Raw genomic sequence first — 21,050 nt, forward strand, 5'->3', positions numbered from 1 at the left:
CAAGTATCCATTTATGGGTCTATTAATGCCACATTCTTTGCATATTTGTTGGTAATTTTGCTGTTTAAAATGGCCTCAAGCATAGTGCTAAAGTGCTGTTTAGTGTTCTCAAGTGCAAGAAGAGCTATGGCGCGCTCCACAGAGAAAACATGTGTGTTAGATAGGCTTTGTTCAGGCATTAGTCACAGTGCTATTGGCTGTGAGCACAATGTGAATGAATCAGCAGCATATATTAAATAAGGTGGCTTTAAACAGAACCACACATAAAACAAAGTTATGCGTTAATCAGTTGATGAAAACGTTGTGATCAGAAGCTCACTGGAACCTAGCCCTATTATTTCGCCTAGGAGCAGTTTTTTAGTATTTGCTGAGTCAATGTTTGGGGTAACTGTAGAGAATATAACTATCATGAATAATGAGAACTGAATGTACTTTAATTAAGAGAGAAAATAAAGATCTAATAAAAAATACAGACCCCAATGCGTATGAACCAATAAGATTAATGTCAATTATTCTAGCTGATGGAGGAAGGCCAGAAACTATAAAAAGGTTGGGGTCCAAAATATAGGAGGCAGGGTACCTTTCCATCTTAGACTGGACGGAAGGAGATAAGGAGACAATTTGAGGGAAGGGAGGGGAATGGCAGGGAAAAGACCAAATTCAAGGAGTATTTGAGATCACCTACTAAAGATGATGTGGGAGTAAGTGGGGGGATGTCTAAGAAGAATGACAGCATTTTGGAATAGTCACTGAACTCAGGCTGAAAAATGAAATGGAACTTAGAGCAGAAGAACGGGCAACCCAATTTTAGTTTATGGCTATCTTTCACTAAGATGACATGGAAAAATGAGGTTAGAAGCAGATTTCATGAGAACCATGCACAGCTAGCAGAATACTCAGAAAATAATCTTGCTTCCCTTGAGCCTTTAGCTCAGCTTCTAGATGTGTGTGCAGAACTGTCATTTGCAGGTAAAATGTCCATGTTCTTGAGATGAAAATGAATTGTGTGATTTTTTCAAGCGCCATTCCTTATATGTTATTTGTGGAGTCCTCCATTTAGTAGTAATTGACATATTATATATTGACCACCTACTAGATGACAGAAGCAGGATACCTACATAATAAAATGAAACATAGCCTCAGCCATCAAGAATCTTTTGACTAGTGGGATACACTGACAAGTGAAGACATAATCAAGTTTCAGTGTGGTGAATAAACATAGGGTGCGTAGGAGCAGGTAGGAGGCCTCAGACCTAGTCTTGGAGGTTTCCAGGATGAGAGAATTGAGCTGATACAACTTGGCTAGAAACAGCTGGCTGGGAGGGGATTCTAGCTGGTACCAAGGTCCAGAGATACAAACTATGTAAAATTGCTTGCCAACATTAATATCAGAATATCTATTCTATTGTTGTATGGCATTTTGAAGACCAGTGGTGGACACGATTGCTCTTATCATATTTGTCCTGTGTACAGTTTTATGGCACAATTAGCATAAATGTCATTACAATTTTAATGTCAATATTTCTATAAATTGCATTGATTATTCATTCCTTTTAAATGATTACACATTCCTCTACCTTTGGTAATAAGAATCTACTTAAATTTTAAATGGTCATAAAACATAATAAATTGTTATAAATTTATGAACACATTAGGCATAAATATAAAGACATTTATCTATTATTAAACTATTTTAGATACTCCACAAAGATGATTTAAGGATATATTTTGTCATATGGAAAGGATTTGGGGTGAATTTTTCACTTAACCTCTTTATTAACTCCTCTAAAGTGGTTTTTAATAATCCTTGAGCACTTTTTATAAGCCAATATTTTTCTCCCAAGTAAAGTTGTAAGAAAACATTCAAGTAATAAGCCTTAAAGGATCTGGCAAAGTTTGACATTATAAACACATATTTTTTGAGGAATAAAGAATTTTTATAAATATTCACTCTGGTTGAATTCTCTGCTTGGAAGTGGTCTGTATTTCAAATCAAATAAACTTTACATTGGTTTATCTGTCTTTCATATATGGAATAGAAGATAAAAGTGGTTTAAGATGTGTTGAGAGTTTCTTTTATTCTTCAACTGGCTTTTATTAAAACAATTTTCTATAGAATACTTATTTGCAACTAGAGCCTATTTTTTTTTTTTAGGACAGTTTAAAATTATCTATTTTGTTTTTTTTTTTTAACACACAGACTCATTGAAAGCAGTTTGGTGCTCATTAAAGAAATGCATGTGACCTACATGGTCATATGTTGCATATTAAATTAACCATTTTATCTGACCTGTCCACTGGAAGTACATTGCCATGAAAATATAGAGAACTGTATTTTAAATATATGGCCAAACTCCATTCTCCAGTTATCAGAGCAAGCTAAGGGATCTTGCATAATATTAGATGTCTTTGAAAGTTTATTATTGGTTTAAGGATACCACTATGAGGATTTTGTTTTTGTTGTTGTTGTTTTTTAGATAAGCTCTTTGAATTCCTGGAACTTCTGCATAAGAGTAAGTGTTGTACTTTGTAAGAAATATGTTATTTATGTCAGTATATTTCCATAATGTCACTGTGGTTTCAATTTTATATTGATATACCATAGTCATAAATGGACATTTGGGATATTTTTTGATGTTGTTCAATGGATATATTTGAAATGAAATGCTGTCTATTTTTCTGTTTGCTGTTTGAAGTGGTTGCAGAATGTTTGCATTATCAGTAGAGGGTATTGGATTACTTAGTTTTATGGGGGTGAATAGGGTGTACTATTAAGGAAAGAAATGAAATTATTTTAAAAAATGATTTCAGTAGAGGAGATGAAAAAATACTAAATTATTAACTTGGCATTTTAGATGTGAATTATTAAGTTGCTGTGTATGAAAACTTTATGACACAGAGTATATAGCCAAGGGAAAAATCATACTTGCTTTAGACCAAATGTAGCAGAAAATGAGTATCAAGAATGTTCACAAAGGCTTACCTGGAACAATGATTTAACCTTTCCTCTGTTGTAATATCTATGATATTCACATGTGTGATACATTTCTGTGAAAATACCCAGATGTTGAAGAAAATTCTCAGCATTTTTTCCTACATCAAAGTGAAGAGTTGCTACAACTATTAACATTATACTGTACCATTGCTATTCAGGATAAGCGGTGCTTAAACACGTTTCTCACTAAATAAATGCTAAATGCTAAAGCATTTATTAATGAATGAGTGAGGAAGATATAAGGACATGCTTGAAGTCCCTATCCATATATATATATATATTTAAAAGCAAATAATTTTAAATTGTTGATACTTTATTGTTTGCAGCAAAGACACTAAAGCATGTGTCATGCTTGATCATTGTACACTTGTCTGTTCTGGTAGCATGTTGAACAGCTGCTGGCATAGAGGACCCCGGCTCCACAGCATTCTCCATAGAACACTCATGCTTCACGAGCTACCAAGAGTTCTTTATTATTGGTGAAAAGTGACATTACAAGACCTGAATTAATTGTAATACACAGATGTGATTAGATTGAGCTGTTCGCCAAGCAGCACTATTGATTATGTTTCTAAGATAAATGCTTTGATGGAATGTTGAAATCAATACCTCTATTCACATTATGACTTTAAATCATTTGTTATTTTTAATGGAAGTGATGGTGACCCATCTGGGAGTACAATGTAATGAATTATAGATAAGAATAATGATTGGACTTCATTTACATTAATCAGGATTTTTCCAGATCTCCTATTGGGTACCATTTTTAGAGATTTTGGAAAAATAGGACTTGGACATATTTGAATAAATATTATATTTCAGGCATTGGGCTTGGGTGGGATGTATGTCTTTCCTGGAAATAAGGGAAGGATTATTTTTCTTTGGCAATTAAAGTGCCATTTAAAAGTTGTAAAGGTACTATAGGACACAGTGTGCATTGTGTGGGGGAGGGGTGTGCCTCTGACCCCCACTGGGGAGAGGAAATGATATGGGATGTGATCAAAATGTTTGTACCTTCATAATATCCTGAAAAAAAAGTTGTAAAGGTGTAGTTACCCACAATGACATCAATTACAAGATCTAAAAAATGGAAAAGGTAAAGATATGGGGAAGGACGGTGGCTCTTAAGTTTTTCTCCAGTGGAGAAATAAGAAATTAAATGACAACAAAAAACAACACAACACAGGAAATATTTAAGGTGGAAGAATGTTATTTTTTTCTTAAGAATAATTGAGTTAATATTTTCTTTTAGTATGAATTAAAATTTTATAGAAACAGAGAACAATAAACCAAGGTAATAATATGCAGAGAAAATAATATAAGCACTATTTTTTTTCACATAAATCATCTCTAGTGCAAAGGATATACTTTTTAGTGGGACACTAAGAAAGACAGGGAAAACTCTTGTGCAGGTAAGATGGTAAGTGAAGTATTAGGTAGTTTATGGACAGTGTAGAAACATGTGGTACTGGTTCATTTCTGTAAACAATGAGAAGATTGAGTCATTTTGATTGCTGTTCTCTCAGGTAATTCCTTAAATGACAAAATGAATTTATGTACATTTCTAATAATGAAATCCTTAATCACTGGAATGGAATCCTGGTAACGACCTGTGGGTCGTCTTGCAACAGTGTGGATAAACTGTACTGGCTATATCTAAAAATTATATTTACCCATTTATTTGTTTATTCAATACCTATTATTGGTGTCTAAGTGCCAGAGAGTATAATTTTTTGAAAAATCAATGACTTTTCAGTCTACTGAGACAAGTGAATCCGACTAGTATAAGCCATTCATAAAGGAAAAAACATCAACTGCATTCTCCCCAAACTCCCCTTCTACAAAAGGCACACACACGCACACACACACAAATAAATAAACATATGGCTTAGTCATTGTGACTGATTGTACGAGACACTACTCACCCAGTACCCATGTATTCCTACAAATTCCCTAATACCCATATATTAATAATGAAAAGGGTCATGTATTAGTTATGCTCAATGAATTAGAAGTAATTGATATAGGTCACTTGCAGGCTAAAGCATTTATTATTAACAGGTGTGTGATGCTCCAGTTCCCTCTTCCCTACTGTGGTGACCTGGAAGCCACGTGTTCCAGATGGCATAGCTATAATGAGGAATTAGACTGGGTCCCCAAGTCACCACTTTGAAGGGAGCTACCCTGAAGACTCATGGCAGACTTGCTCCGTGGTAATCCACTGGGGGATCATGGCTGTTGATCTTGCAGCATAACCTATCCTAGCTGACTGATAGACTGCCAATATCTGACATCCCCGTGTTATTGCCATCAGATATCCTGGGATGGAACTCCCAAGTACAGTAACAGTGTTCTAGTAAAAGTTTGGGAACTATTTCTTTAATGCCTTAGATTATAAATTAATCATAGATGGCTTATCCTTAATCTTTTCTATCCACTTTTCTTATTACAAACTTTTTACTTATGGCCCAATATTTTAGTTGGGCCACATACAAAACGTGCTAGATTCGAGTAGGCTAGGTGATTACTATTCATGCCTTACCTTGATGTTGCTGGGTTTTTATTATGTAGGATCATTGGAACTTGAAAGAACCTATGAAGGTAACGGTGATAAATAAGTAACAGTGATAATAACAAGGATAAATCAACATAGGCGATCACCACCTAAGAGAGATTGGAGCTGATAAGCACTCTAATGACTCCTATTGTCTACCTATGATGATGGTTATGATAATACTAATGTCAGTTAACACTTCTATGGCACTTACTATGTATCAATCATTAGTCTAAATGTTTTCTATGTATTAACTTAATTATTTATTTTATAATTAATGGTATCCCCCAATTTCTATTAATACCTGTCTTAGGTCTACTCATTGTGACACTCACCTCATTTCACTGTTAGTTAAATCTCTTCCAACTCCTCCAGAAAAAAATTATTACTCCTTCTGAGCTTCCTTGCCACTGGCACCTATCTTTATCGAGCATTTATAAGATTATATTCCAATTATTTGTTGATTTGTCTGGGTTATCATACATCATGTACTCCACAAGGGCTGTTTCTTATTTAATTTTACATTCCTAAACGTATACATTGTCTGGAACATCAATAAACATGGAATGAAATGATTTTAAAAAATTAATAAATGATTGAAATTATATGAGGGCTTTTTGTTTCTTAGGGCCACGAGAGTACTAACAAATAAGAAACTGGGAAAATGGTCTTTTTACAGTGAAAAAAAAAGATTTTTACAGCTTAACCTAACCCTGAAAAATTTATTAAGTAATTTTAGGCTTTATCTTCAAAGCGACTTTTTCATCAGATATCTTGTTTGGTCTGGATAATCAGATGTGACCCAAGGGGAGAGAGTGACACAAGAGCATTAGAAGGATTTATTTTCAAGGAGGAGTTTCCCTTGTGCCTAGAAACAGATATTTCAGACCCTTAGGGACACGGGTAGAAAATGGCCTAGAGCTCTTAGCCAGGGGGTAAGGACTTAATGGAGTGGTTCTCTATAATGAGACATTAGACTTCTCAAGCAATGGCAAACCTGCAGAAGCTTAAAACATAGTAGCAAAAGAAAAGTGTTCATTGGCCTTCACTAGGGTAATAGTTTACATGGTTATTATTTACTATTTAATAAAAGAGAAACAAATAATGCAACTGAAAGTTTTCTTTGAGAGTTAAAGTATTCCGATAAATTATTCTATTGGAATGTTTATTGCAACAGGTTAAAGTCGGGATTCTTGATGGGGATACAGACTTCCAGGCAAGAAAGCCTATTTCAGGAACAACTTTTGAACACTCCTTACTGACTGTATTGTAAACTTGAGCAGCATTAAGGCTTTGTGAACTTAAAGTCTAAAATGGAAATAACAAACAAACAAATATGTATTGTTATGATTAATAATATTAGTACTAATAATCACACATTTATTGAGCTTCTACCATGTTCCAGGCATGCTGCTAACTCCATATACATTTTACTTTATTAAATCTTCCCAGCATCCTTTTGAGAATTGTTGCATTATCCCCATTTTTTAAGATAAGGAAACTAAGGCACAGAGAGATCAAGTGAATTTCCCATGTCACAATATCATACAGTCAATAACCCTAACCCTAACCCTTAATCTATACACCGAACAGGCTCCTCATGGATGAAAATAGGGTTCTTTTCTTTTTTCTTTTTTCAGCTTTATGGAGGTATAATTGAGAAACAGAAATTATACATATTTAAGGTACACACTTGATGTTTTGATTTACCTATACATTGTGAAATGGTCACCACAATTAAGCCAGTTCACATATTCATCATCTCTCATACCTACTTTTTTTTTTTTTTTTTTTTGGTATGGTGAGAACACTTAAGATCTACCCTCTTGGCAAACTTCAAGTATACAATATGAGATTTTAACTATAGCCACCATGGTGTACACAGTAGATCTCCAAAGCTTACCGCATACTGAAACTTTGTACCCTTTGGTCTCAACTTCTTTTTCCTCCAGGCCCCAACCCCTGGCAGCCACTGTTCTACTCTCTGCTGCTATGAGATCAACTAGTTTGGATTCTACATGTAAATGAGATCATGCAGTATTTGTCTTTCTGTGTCTGGCTTGCTTAACATAATGTCCTCCAGGTTTATCCTTGTTGTCACAAATGGAAGGATTCCCTTCTTTTTAAAGGCTAAATAATATCCCATCATGTATATGTGTGTGAGAGACAGTTTCCAGTTCTTTTCCTTGTTGCAGAGGTCAGGGAATGAGCTGAACTAGTGCAAGGCTCATTCCTTTCAGCACCTTCCCACCCAAAAGTCTTTTCTTCCTGGCTCTTGTCCGGCTGCTTGGGAGGCTGGAGAAGGCATCTTTTTCTGAGAGCCCTTTGCAAACTACAACTCTAATTCAGCTTGTGCCCTAAGATTGAGTAATGGAGATTTTACAGAAACTACCTAATCTCTCTACTATTCCAAAGAAGAGTCTGAGGTGCATTGTCCCGATAGCTCCTAGATCATTTTTTATCATGAGTCTCTGTGTGATAACATTTTTAAGTGACCACATGTTTTAAGCAAACATTAAATAAAAACCAGAGTCTGAATTTCTGTTTAGGTTTAATAAATATCTGCAATTTTTTTCTGAAAATATTTTTCTCACAAGAAGTTGGATAACATATGTATTTTTAAACAGCTCTTAGGTGTCTATAAAATTATATAATTAGATTGCATCTTTGTGGCAAATAGAAGTAATCAAGGAACCTTAAAACTCTCTGAGCATAGTTTTATATTGGTAATAATAAAAATAACAGATTATGTTTAGTAACTGAATTTTGTTTGTTCAACTCACAAAGTACTTCAGTGTATAATACTATTAGATTTATAGAAACAGTCTGTGGGGTATGTAGAGTGGGTGTTCTTATTATTTCTTCCTTTACAGAGGAAGAAACAGATGCTTGTTGGGTCACGTGACTTGCTTAGACAGCCAAGGACTCACATTTTATGTTCTGACTTAAAGCTCATAGTTTTAGCATGACAGCACTTGACATTCCTACCTAACCCATGTCTGTGGCCAGCCTTATGAGGGCATCGAGGAGAATGGGAAGAAGAGGAGAAGAAGAGGCCTAAGTAATGTTTTCACAGATTATTACAAATTTATTCATGGGACCTGGAAACTTCGAATGTTGGACGCACAGCTGTCATCATAGCTAATGGTGGGGTTGCAGATGAGTCATACTCATCTGGGCTCAATGACTGAGGGTTTTAGATTCTCTCTCTGTCTTACTCCCTCCCTCCCTCCCTTTTCAAAATGTGTTTAGCCACAGTGACTTATGGTTCATTCAATAAATATTTACAATGCTCTAATCCACCTGCCTGAAAAATTTCCTTCTCCACCAGGGTTGGGTTCTCACAGTAAATTCTGAAAGGAAAACCTACAGTTTTGGGTACATTGTCATCAATTCAGAAGTGCTGGCTTCTTTGATGACTTAACTGGCATTATAATTGGGAGCAAAAATTCACATTATTGTATATTTCATACACATGCAATGTGTAAGCGATCATGCAAGATTTTTGGGGTGGGCAGAAAACAAAACTGCAATAAAATATATTCCTTAGTGAATTTGTAATGTAGTAAAATAGCTTCTAGGCCTAAACATCATGTGCCAACTCATATTTTTCCTCTCTTAAACAATGTAGATTCTTCAGTATTCAAAGACCTAGTGTAACCAGGAAACAAGATGTGCTCGTTTATTTAATAAACAGTGAATGCCTATTATATGATCAGGCAACATCCCAGGCCCTGGGGATCCAAAGAAGCCTGAAACCACCTTATAATCTCCACCGTAACTCAAGTAGTGGAAATTATTTCAAAAGAAGTAGACATAAAAATAAATGAAATGGCTCAAATTGTGTTAAGTGTGATGGGGAAAAAAAATCAAGGGGTTAAGAAATGGAAAAACAGATTTGAATAGAAGACTTCCTTTAAGTAAGATGTCATGAAAGCATCTAGGAGAACTTCATTTAAACTGAGATCTAGGGGTGAAAAGAGTTAGCCTTATGAAGAGAGAGGGGAAAGGCGTTCTAGGCAGAGGGAACACCACCTTCAAGAACTCTTACTAAAATTAGTGAAAGCAGAAGGTACTTTTGGCTTATGGGAGCAGGAAGTCCAGGGGTAGATCTCATTTCCGTCATGGCTGGAGGCAAAGCCTCAAATGATGTGGTCAGCGTGTGGTCTTCTCTGCACCTCGCAGCGTTGCTTCCGTGTGTCTTGGCTTCATTCTCAGGCAGCCTTCACCATGCTCATGGCCAAGGCCACAGGCCCCATCTGGGACTGAGGACGCAGGTAGGGCTGATCCCTCTCACCTCCGTGAGCCAGCCGAAGGTGGGAAAAATTTTACCTGAGGGGAGGTGGATTCTGTGTAGGTAAAAACTACACCCTCTAATCCTCCAAGGAGAAAAGTCTTGAAGCCTGAAAGAGCTCAGAACAGATGGCAGACGGAGCGTGGCAGGTTGTGGGAGGAGAGCCGCCAAGATTGGGCGGGGCCGGTAGCGAGGGACGCATCCTCTAGGTGTTAGAGCAGCTTGGATTGTATCCCAAGAGCTCGGGGAAGCTGTTAAAGGGTTTTAAATGGGAGTGATAATAATCTAATTTCATAATTTCTAAGAGTATTTTCAAACATTTAAAATTTTCTATTTGGAAATAATTTCAGAGTTATGGAAAAGTTGAACGAATAAGAATAGTACACAGGACACTCACGGACCTTTTACCTAGGCTCACCCAATGTCAAGATTTGCTCTCATTTGTTTTATTATTTGCCTCCCCCATGTCTCACTCTGTCTCTCTCTCCCCCAACGCAAGTACACACATGAACAACCACAGACATACACACATATGAAACAAATAAATATTTTTTAGCCATTTCTGAGTAAGTTGGACAGATCAAATACACCACTAAAAATTTTAGGGTGTATTTCTTAATAAGAATATTCTCTTATAAAATCCCAGTACAGTTAGCAACTTCAGTAAATCTAATTTTAATACTGTATGTGAAAATCAAATCTAATGTCTGTATTTCAATTTTGTCAGTTGACCCAACAGTATTCTTTAGAGACTTTTCCCCTGTCTTGTGCAGGTTACAGTGTAAGATCACATATTGCATTTGGTTGTCATGTCTCTATTTAGTCTCTGCTGTTCCTTTAATCTGGAACATTTCTGCAACTTCTCTTCATCTTTTTTGGCATTGAAAATTTTGAAGAATACACATTTCCTTTTATAAATACAGAATGTTTCTCGTTTTAGGGCCCTCCGATGATTCTGCAGGTCAGATTGAGATACATGCGTCAGGATGGAATATAAGTGATGTTGTGTCTTTTTCAGGGTATCACATCTGGAGGGACATGAGGCTCATCTACCCCTCATTGGTAATGCTAGTTGTGCTCCCTTGGTCTAGGTGTTGTCTAATTTCTCCTCCTCTTTCTCATTGTATTGTTATTATTAAGAAATTAATAAACAATCTGTGAGAAGTTACCTAACACCATATAACAAAACAGGAGTTTCTCATCAAAAATCTCTCCTGGATTTAGCATCCACTGATAGTTTACTGGAAACAATCTTTACTATAATGGTGGCAAGGTGATTTTTCCAATGCTGCACTCTTTCCACACTTATCAGTTGGATTCCATTATACATAAAAATCCTCCCTTCCCTTCTGTTTCTTTATTTCTTTGCTCATTATTGGTATGGACTCATTGACTCATAATTTTTTCTGATGGTCTATAGTTTTTTACTAGTCCTAATTGTTTTGGTCATAAAATTGTTCCAGGTTTAGCCAGTGATAGCCCTTTCTAGCTAAAACCTAAATCTTGTGATGTTCCTACCAATTTTTTTTAAGTGTATTTTTACTTTCTGGGCAAACAAGATGTTTCATGCTCATCTTGTACTCTCTTTGACCTTGGCTTGGAATCAGCTATTTTTCTGAGGCTTCCTAGGATTCATTAGTGGGGAATGGTAATCGAAATGAATGTCTGGGTGCTGGGTATACATATTACTATTGGCATGGCTCCAGGGACAGAGCTAGAAAGTAAATATGGATAAATACAAATACACATACATATACACCCATCTACACATATATATGCATGCACACAAACACCTATGTTTACTATCTATAGTTTAGAAATCATGTGTTGACACTAATACCTCTAATTGTAATCCACTCCATAGGGTTGTTCATCCTCATTCCTTCTACACTTAGAATTTTTGTTCCCAGGAACATCAACATATTTACTGATTTGCTCAATCCTATAATAAATTTGAAATAGTTTCAGAATTGCTTCTCCCTATCACTAAAAGAATCCAAATGTATTTTACAACTTCAGAGTTTGTTTGCTTTTCTCCTTCTTTTCTGGTCTGCCTGAGCCTGAGGGTATATAACAAAATATTGTGTTTACACATGACTTAGATTAATTCTCTCTCTCTTTCTCCTGTGTGATTATCTTATTCGTTTGAACCACAGTTGGGCTCATTTGTTTCAGTTTGGTTTCAGCTTCAGTTTTTCCTTTTCCCCAACTTTGTCCATTTAATCCTATTAGAACATTAACAACCTCCTGAAATAAAAATTACAGTAAGAGTTATCCCCATAGAAGTGTAACTCCCTCTTACATCCCTTCTATTCCTTCTGCTCCCAGTTTCTTATAGGTAACCAACTTCACTGCTTTCCAGTTTATCTTTCCTGAATTTCTTTTGTAAGGATAAGCAGGTAAATTCTGGCTTTCTTTTTTCCTTTTTCTTTCTTATAGAAAAGGTACATACTATATATGTTATTTTGTACTTGGCTTTTCTCAGTTAGCAATATCTCCTGAAATTCTCCATCTAGTTCATAAATATTGTCCTCATTCTTTTTTATAGCTGCGCAATACTTCATTGTGTATATGTACCACAGCTTTTTAATCCCTATGCTCCAACATTTAGTTAGCTTCCAATATTTTGCAATGACAGATACTGCTTCAATAACAGATGATGCTGTAGTAAATAACCCCTTCTGCCTGTGAGTTTCCACATGTTGGAGAACTATCTTCAGAGTATATTTCTTGATGTGGAATTGCTAGATAAATGGTTAAATGCATATTTAGTTTTATTAGTTATTGAAAAACTTCCCTCCATAGAGAATATGCTATTTCCCCATTCCCTCCAGCAACACATTCTAGTGCCTCCTCTACTGCCTTACAACAGAATGTATTGTCCTTTGCCAAACTTTCTGCCACCATATCTTTTTTGGATAAAGCTCAAGTAGTGAATTCTCTCAGTTTTTGTCTGGGAACATCTTTATTTCACTCTCTCTCTCTTTTTTTTTCAACTTTGTCCCATTTACATCACCTCATTTTTTAAAGATATTGTTGCTAGATACAAGATTCTTAGTTGACAGTTTCTTTTAGCACTTTGGATATTTCATCCCACCTAGTCAAGCCTCCATCTTTTCTGATGAAAAGTCAGCTGTTAATCTAATTGGATTCTTCTATAGGACACAAGTCTTTTTTTTCTTGCTTCTTCAAGATTTTCCCTTTGTATTTGTCTTTCAATAAAGATGTGTCAGGGTTTAGATCTCTTTGTGTTTATCCTATTGGGAGTTTACTTTTACTTCTTTCTTCATCGCATTTCTATGGTTTTTGTTGTTTTCTTTCTTTTTCTTAAATTTTCACTCAAATCTAATCTTGGGTACCTTGTGATTTAGTCTTGATTTCTAATATAATTTTGTCTTTTTTCTTCTACTTCTTTCCTGAGTTCAATCAACTCTCATTTCATTTTTTTCTCCCCCACCCCCTTTGTTTCTGTTCTTGATTTTTGTGTTTGCGAATTCAAGATTTTTTTCATATTTACAAATATTTGTGTAAAACTATTTAATTCAGTTGGAAGTGTTGTATTGCAATTTCTTCAGCTTTGTGGTTTATTTTTGAGGGAGATTTTTTATCAACTAAAATGCCTTAACTCACATTTTCTGAATTTTTTATAGTCATTTGTATGAATGTGGTCTGCTATTTCTATTCCTATTCATTTTATGGCCAGTGCTCCTCATTTGATAATTCCCTATTCTGACAATTCTACCCTCTTCTGAGTTGCTTTTATAGATGGTGGTATTGATGGTGTCAGGAAGGCAAGGCGGTGGTATATTTTGTTTTTCTCATTTCTTTAATTATTTTATTTAATTTAGGAAACACCTTTAATTTTCCTTTCCTTCACCTCTGTTTCCAAGGGTTACCTCCTATTCTCTGTGGAACTAATTTCTTCTCCTGAGCAATTTTTCCCAGAAACTGCTGCTTCTAGTGCTGTTATCCCCAAGCACTCTCCCTCTAGCCGTTGCTGTTAATTACCAAATTCTCCCCTGTGGTTAGTGTTAGCTGTTGGATTTTCTCTTTCTGGGGGTGATTTTGTCTGTACCATGTCTCAGTTCTCTGCACCCCTTTCATCTTTCCATGGAGTCTTTTAAACCTCTTGCCCTCCATTCTTTTCTCCCACAGGCTTGCGGTGGTGGGTGGGCAGCAGAAGCTCAGGTGGAATTGGGTTTATTTTATTAGTTACAAGGAAATTGTCATGAAGTTCTTTCTGATAATATTGCTAAAGGAGTGAATTATGTATGATTTTATTTTTTCTCCTTGTTGGTTTTATGTTTTTTTAGGTAGTGGAGGGTGAGAGGGTAGATTCAAAATTAGGCAGTCACCATTAGCCATTTTTTTTCAAAAAGGTTTTTTTTTTTTGAGATAGAATCTCACTTTGTTGCCCTGGCTAGCACCATACCTCACAGCAACCTCAAGCTCCTGGGTTTAAGCCATACTCTTGCCTCAGCCTCCCGAGTAGCTGGAACTACAGGTGTGCACAACCACACCTGGCTAATTTTTCTATTTTTAGTAGAGACAGCATCTTGCTCTTGCTTAAGCTGGTCTTGAACTCCTGAGCTCAAGCAATCCTCCCACCTCGGCCTCCCAGAGTGCTAGGATTACATGTGTGAGTCACCATGCCCAGCCTTAAGTTTTAACATCTCTGAAATCAAGATGTATCTTACAATTGATGTAATAAGAAAGCATTACATCATAGTCCAGTGGTATGTATTTTCTTATGCACATATCTTGTGGGGCTATGCTTCTCTGGCACTATTTACAAAGCATATTATCATTTATTACTTGTTTTTCTCATGATGTCCCTGTGGGGTGGCAGGCCAGGTATTGTAATTGTCATTTCGCCAATGAATACATAGAAATCTAGAGTATCAGAAACATCTATAGCCATACACCCCAAATTCATGCTTTTCTGACTGGACCACATTTCTCAGGTCCCCACCCCCATGTTTACAATAAGGCATGGCCATATGGCTAGTTCTTGACACTGGAATGTGAGTGAAAGTGAAATGACCTACTTGTTGACCATACCTGTAGACAAAATGATGGCTAAAACCCAGATCTCTTATCTCTTTGTTAAATGTTTTGATGGGTCTCCATTGCATAGGTACCATGGGGTCTGGAAAAAAAATGCATTTTATAGAAAACTCTTAAAGTAGGTAAGTAGATAGTTACATCAAATACTCATTTAAAAAATTATGTTTTAGATTTTGAAATAGATAAAATTAATAAATCCATCCTAGATTTCTAATAAATCAGTGAAATTGATTTTTAGAGGTTATTGAGAAATAACCTCTATTAGCAGGATAATACCATGTTTTTTGTGGCACAAAACTGCAATGTACTTCTAACAGTGAGACTCCAACAATGTGCATAACATTTTATCCCAGATGGCTCTCTCTTTTGCCAATTTTATGTAGAAATCAACAGCTTGTCTGGGAGAATGCCTAAATACCCTTTCAGGTCAAAGTTCTCCTCACATAACAATACACTCATGTGTTTTTCTCTAAGAAGAGAGCTCCTTGTAAGATTGGAGTCATTATAGACTAAAGTATAATTAGTCTCTTTCTAAAAAAGTCCCATTTTAACAAAAGTATTAGATTTTATTATCCAGGGGCTGATGATCTCATTCATGGATAGTGATCAAGAATTTATTGTTACCAGGCTTTTGGTTAGTACTATTTTGGTTAGTATTCTTTCCAAGATTTTCTTTTAAAATAATTTTCATTTATTGGATGACATGATGCCAAAACTTCCACAAGTGGCTTGTTTTTCTATTTTTAGTACTTTCCTTGCTTGCTACTCCCTGTCCATTTCTGCAGTTTGCAGCTCTGTCTTGTACACAGCAGGGACCTGTTGCTATCTCAAACCTGACCCCAGGAAATAAATTTGGAGATTTTCTTTTTAACTTGAGAATCTTGCCATAGGTTGTCCATGGTAAATTTGGAGAGTTGGGAAGCTCTCAACAAGACAGAGTGTGACAGAAAAGCAAACACACTGGCCTGTGGCAACTTCAAGGAAAGCTCTTATTTAGTCCTGCACAGAGACATGCTGATGGCTCCTCCTTGACTATAATTATTGGTCTTTAAGCACAAAAGTCTCATCTTCTCTTTGTGCTAGAAGGCAGTCTTCTCTTTGCATTTGGAAGAGTCATGTGTGATAGGCAAGTATATATTACCTACCAAAGCCTGGTGTGGGTGGGTCCCAGTGGGGTTAGAAATGGAGGCATGGAGTACAATGGATTTTTTTTTTTTTTTGCATATAGGTTTATTTTATTTTTTTTATTTCAACATATCACGGGAGTACACATGTTTAGGTTACTTATATCTATTGTCCCTGCCCTGAGTCAGAGCTTTAAGTGTGTTCTTCCCCCAGATGGTGCACACTGCACCCATTAGGTATGAATATACCCACCCCCCTCCCCCTCCCACCTGCCTGATGCAATGGAATTTGTTGGAACTGAAGGGATAGGCAGGGACAGAGAGGGTACATGAAAGTTTAAGTTCAAAACCAGGGAAGAGTCAGAATAAGGCAAAGATTCAAGATGTGGATTGAAGTTAACTCTGTGAATCCAAGTGCTCAGAGGGAAGATACCAGGGTAAGCAGAGAAGGATCAAGACTTAAGTCATTGCTTAATGACCAAAGTTAACTGTTGCTTATTAGTATGATTTTTTAGGAGGGCGATTGGTATTTCCTTTAAGGACTTAATTTAAGAAATTCCCTAGGGTTCCCAATTCTTTTTAAACCTTTATAGTCTTTGTCAGTTTAGTGTGTGTGTGTGTGTGTGTAGATACAGTTACCTATGGGGAAATTCTTTTAGAGTTCCAGGATGGGATGCCAGAATGTACTCTCTCTATTGCAAACTAGACCAGAATTTCCTCTAACATCTTTACATTCTTTCTCTGGGCAGTGGAATCAGCTTGGGCAGCTGCAAAGCAAAGCCCCAGGTTTGGGAGCGTGGATCTAGCTGGTAGCTGAATCGAGAGTCAAATTATAATCAAAGGAATGCTTCCTGCAGTTAAGAAACCCTAGGAAACTTGGGTGGAAAAGCCCCCTGTGACAGAGAGACTACAAAGTGCTAGGTCAGGTAGCACAGGAGATTTTGAAATCAGAATTACTGCTTTGCTGGGGGTGGTATCTAGGGGAAAAAATGCAATTAAAAGATCATAGTCTTAATCAGTTTAACTCTCCTATCTCTATATGGCTTCCAGGAGAGAAATTTTTCTTTTCTTTTATTTAACTAAAGGGAGAAAACACAAGACCTCTATCAGGTTCTCCCAGTTCCTTGCCCCTAAAACTCATTAACCGATGGTACTTGATAGAGCAGCTCAGAGAAAAGTAGAGACAGACTTCAAAGGTGACGTTAGTGACAGGTTGGGTTCACAGGCCCAAAAGGAGGTGGGGAGGGAGGATGATGTAGAGATTTCTGAAAAGAATTCCTAAGGGGAGGGGGGAAAGAGAGAGAGAGATAATAGGAAACTGCTGGAGGCAAAAGAATGAAATACCAGTAGGAAACAGTGGGAAGTTTGCATTTGTATTTGACTACCCCTCACCTTGGTTTTTGAAACTATTTACAGTCAAGTTTAACTCAATTTGACTGTGACTTATATTATTGTGGAAATAAGATGTTAGCTGTATAGTATTCTGATTTTATTTTTTTAAGTCATCATTATTAACACAAATAGTTTAGCTTTACACATTAGGTCTGTGAAAACATTTTTGGAAGGGACACGTATGTTCCATGACAATTTTTCACCTCAAAATGATACTTAAGTGAAAATTCTACCATATCCTAGGTGAATTTTATTCTCGTCAAGATTATCCTTCATTCTTTGCTTATGTTTTTACATTTTCTTTTGTAAGGGCACAGCTCATAGTCCCAGAAGCTAACAAAAATTAGGCCAAGTCTGAAAGTGTTTTAAAAAAAGAATTCTGATAAAAAAGAACATAATGGCCTTATCAGTTCTCTCCTTTACATTATTGATGTCATTGCTTGAATTCTGAGTTGTAACCCTGCTCTATTAATTATAGGCCATGCCTAAGGAAAATTTTGTTGACTTACAAAAATTTTCTAGGCCCAATGATGTATTAAGCCTACATCACCAATGATGAAAAGTCTAGTGAACATTTATATATCTTTTTCTCTCATTCTCTCCTGTTATTTGTTTTGAAACTTGGAGTTTTATCCAATGTAAAGTTTATCTATTAAATACATGTGATCACTTGCCTCTGCTTAGGTCTGTCAACATAACTGGACCTGAGGAACCCTCATTCATGGCTGTCGTTTGGGGGTTGCTGTTTTCTTTTGTTCAGAAAATATAGTGTGGGAGCAATACACAGAGTACTTTTTAAAGACACACAGAAGAAGAATTTGGCTATTGATGGAGTTTTGGGTGCATAGTTCATTGGGTTTATGTAGAAACTCAGATTTACTTTAATTCCACCAGTTCCAAAGTTTGGTTTGGGTTTGCAGGTCACAAGTAGAGAGTATATAGGCAGAGAATGCATATCTTTTAATAACACTGGAACCAACTCTATGAACAATCTCAATAACCTCTCTCTCTCTCTCTCTCTATATATATATATATATATATATATATATTTTTTTTTTTTTTTTAAATAATCCTCTTTCTTAACTAACTTCTTGACCTGTTGAGTTGTTTCCTTGAAATGGTGGATTTTCTGCAAGACAAAGGAGTTGAAATTCTGAAGGCAGAATCTCTGGGCAGACTTTGCTCTCTAGGCAGACTTCCTGATGCTAAGATTCACCATCCTCATGATCTGTTCCCAAAGCATGTAGCCCCCTGTTAGTAATACCATGACCTGCCCCAAGGCATGTGGCCCCTCCTTTAAAAGCCCTTCAATCTCCATTAGTCAGAGAGATGGATTTGAGCCAGCTTCTCCGATTTTCCCCACAAGATGTCTGCCGTTTTAAGAAATTCATTTCTTCCTTGGCAATCCTCAGTGTCTCAATAATTGGATCTTTGTGCAATAAGCAACTGGACCTGTTACAGACTTACTAGGTTCATTGCCTGCTGCTCAAAAGGAAGCCAGTACATTGAGACAGCAGAGGTTACAGCAGAGAAAGAGCTTAAGATCTCAGTCCTCATGTGAGGAGATGGGAGGAAGATCTCAAATCTGTCTTCCCGAGAATTTGGGAGAAAGGGTTTTTAAAGATAATTTGGTGGGCAAACTGCTAGGCAATTGGGCCTGCTAATTGGCTGGGTTCAGGGCAGAACCATAGAGGTGTAGAAATTGTCTTTTTTGCTGAGTCAGTTCTTGGGTGGGGGTCACAAGACCAGTTGAATCAGTTCCTTGGTATGGGCCAGTGGTCTGGGTGGGTCTGCTATTCCACTGGAAAGCAGGGCCCAGAAGATACCTAAAAAACTAGCCTTATCATTCACAAGGCTGACGTTAGCTATGGGAGCAATGAAGAAAGCTAAGAATCTTTATGACCATCAACTATATGACTCCTGAGTAGTAAGAAATTATAGGAAAGGGAACAATGGCCGGTTATGTATATATATATATTTATATAAATATTTATATTATATATATTCATATATATAAATTTTATAAAGGATGGTTTTATAAACATCACTTCTTTCATACAGACAAGATTTGAAGGGGCCACTGAGTGGGCATTGCATCCATTAGGTTATTATTGCCACAAATTCAAAGGCTTTAGAAACGTGGTAAGTGGATGCCACTGTGTTTATGTTTAAATCATTTCTCTTAATAACTTATTAAACTTATGAAATAATTAGATAATTAAACTTATTAAAAAGCAATTACATGTGTGTATAATTATTAAATAGAATGGGAAATTAGTTATATCACATAAGTAATTATAATTAAAAATAGTAGTATACAGTTTTGAATCCAATTCTCCTCCTTGAAGTTAAAATTCAGCAGAGGGGAGCCTTTTGTGAGATTTTAACCACTTTGGTACAAGCGTCGACTATAGTCGACAGCAACAGATGAACGCGCACAGCCAAACGTCGACTTTAGCCGACAGCCAAAAGCTTTTACTTTTACAGCTTTTATCTCTGCAGTTGCAGTGTGTACGTTCAGCTAATAAGTTACTACGACCTTTTAACAAGTTCTTAGTAGGAGTTATTATAGTTATTTTCCTAAAGCTGCCTGTAAAGTAAAACAAGCTTTCAGGGCTTTAAAGCTTTCCTCATCACACAAGAGCAAAACGGATTCATTGTCAATGCACAGTACAGACTATCGTGCGGACTATGAGTGCCGGCTGTGGGCAAGGTTTCGTGGCCGGTGGGCACCCTACTGAAGTGGTTAAGGAAAGAGTCAGAAAAAAGTAACCTCACCCAAGTGTTTAAGTGCTTCTACAATAGAACTTTGAAATCTTCATGTAGACCTTCAAAAAGGCGGTGTCTGGGGATAAGGTGATACACATGACCAGGCATCTTCTTATTAGAGCTGCTCATGTGTCTGCACTGAGATACGTAACTGTGTATGTGCCTGAGATACTAAGCCATTCAAGAGAATTTTGGGATTGTTTTAACTGCTGGACTGAAAGGAGAGTAAAAAGCCCACTAGTTCCAGCTAGCGAAGTCAATTAGTGCTGCTGTAAGTGTCAAAAAACCAAAATGAGAAACACCAATTTAGAAGAAAGTTGAACTTACAATGAATTAATGAAGTGGATAAATCTGCAACTCCCTCCCCATCAATCCATTGCAGATCTCACAACTAAGCTACTGTTTCCCAATAAGTGGAAACCACTGAGCACATCCCTCATCAAGCCAGCCTCGGGCTTGGCCTGCAAATTTCAAGTTTCATATACCACTGCTCTTTAGTTTCAATAAACAAATACTTCTACAGCAATGGCCAGGAGGGGAGAAATGGCTTGCTTTCAAACCCAAAGGGGACATTAGCCCTACTTGTGGAGTGAACTGGGCTGGGGTGCGGCAAGGGAGGCTCTGCTCAGAGTCCCAGGAATCTGGCTCAGAAACACTGAGGCCATTGTCTTTAGATGCAACAAAAGGGGTTGTTGAAAAACCAAGCTTTTATAGAAAGCCAAAAATCTGTGCTTGTCATTTTGTGTTTATTTGGCATTCAAATATGGCAGTCATTCTCAGCTCTTGCTGCTGTTTATGTTTAAAGGAAAACCCACAGCCATGGAATGGGAGCCAGCTTTCAATATCTCACTCTTA

General features: G+C 36.7%; 1 long non-coding RNA gene across 1 annotated transcript in view; it reads left to right on the forward strand.

Annotated features, from left to right (window-relative positions):
* LOC142861563 (uncharacterized) overlaps nt 1-21,050 on the forward strand; it is a 71,339-nt gene that overhangs the window by 30,837 nt on the left and 19,452 nt on the right. Inside the window, exon 3 of the long non-coding RNA XR_012912787.1 lies at nt 2,478-2,513. This is a non-coding gene — a long non-coding RNA (uncharacterized LOC142861563). The remainder of the gene's footprint in view (nt 1-2,477; nt 2,514-21,050) is intronic.

The sequence above is a fragment of the Microcebus murinus genome, chromosome 17 (genome assembly GCF_040939455.1).
Source record: "Microcebus murinus isolate Inina chromosome 17, M.murinus_Inina_mat1.0, whole genome shotgun sequence".
Taxonomy (NCBI): Eukaryota; Metazoa; Chordata; class Mammalia; order Primates; family Cheirogaleidae; genus Microcebus; species Microcebus murinus.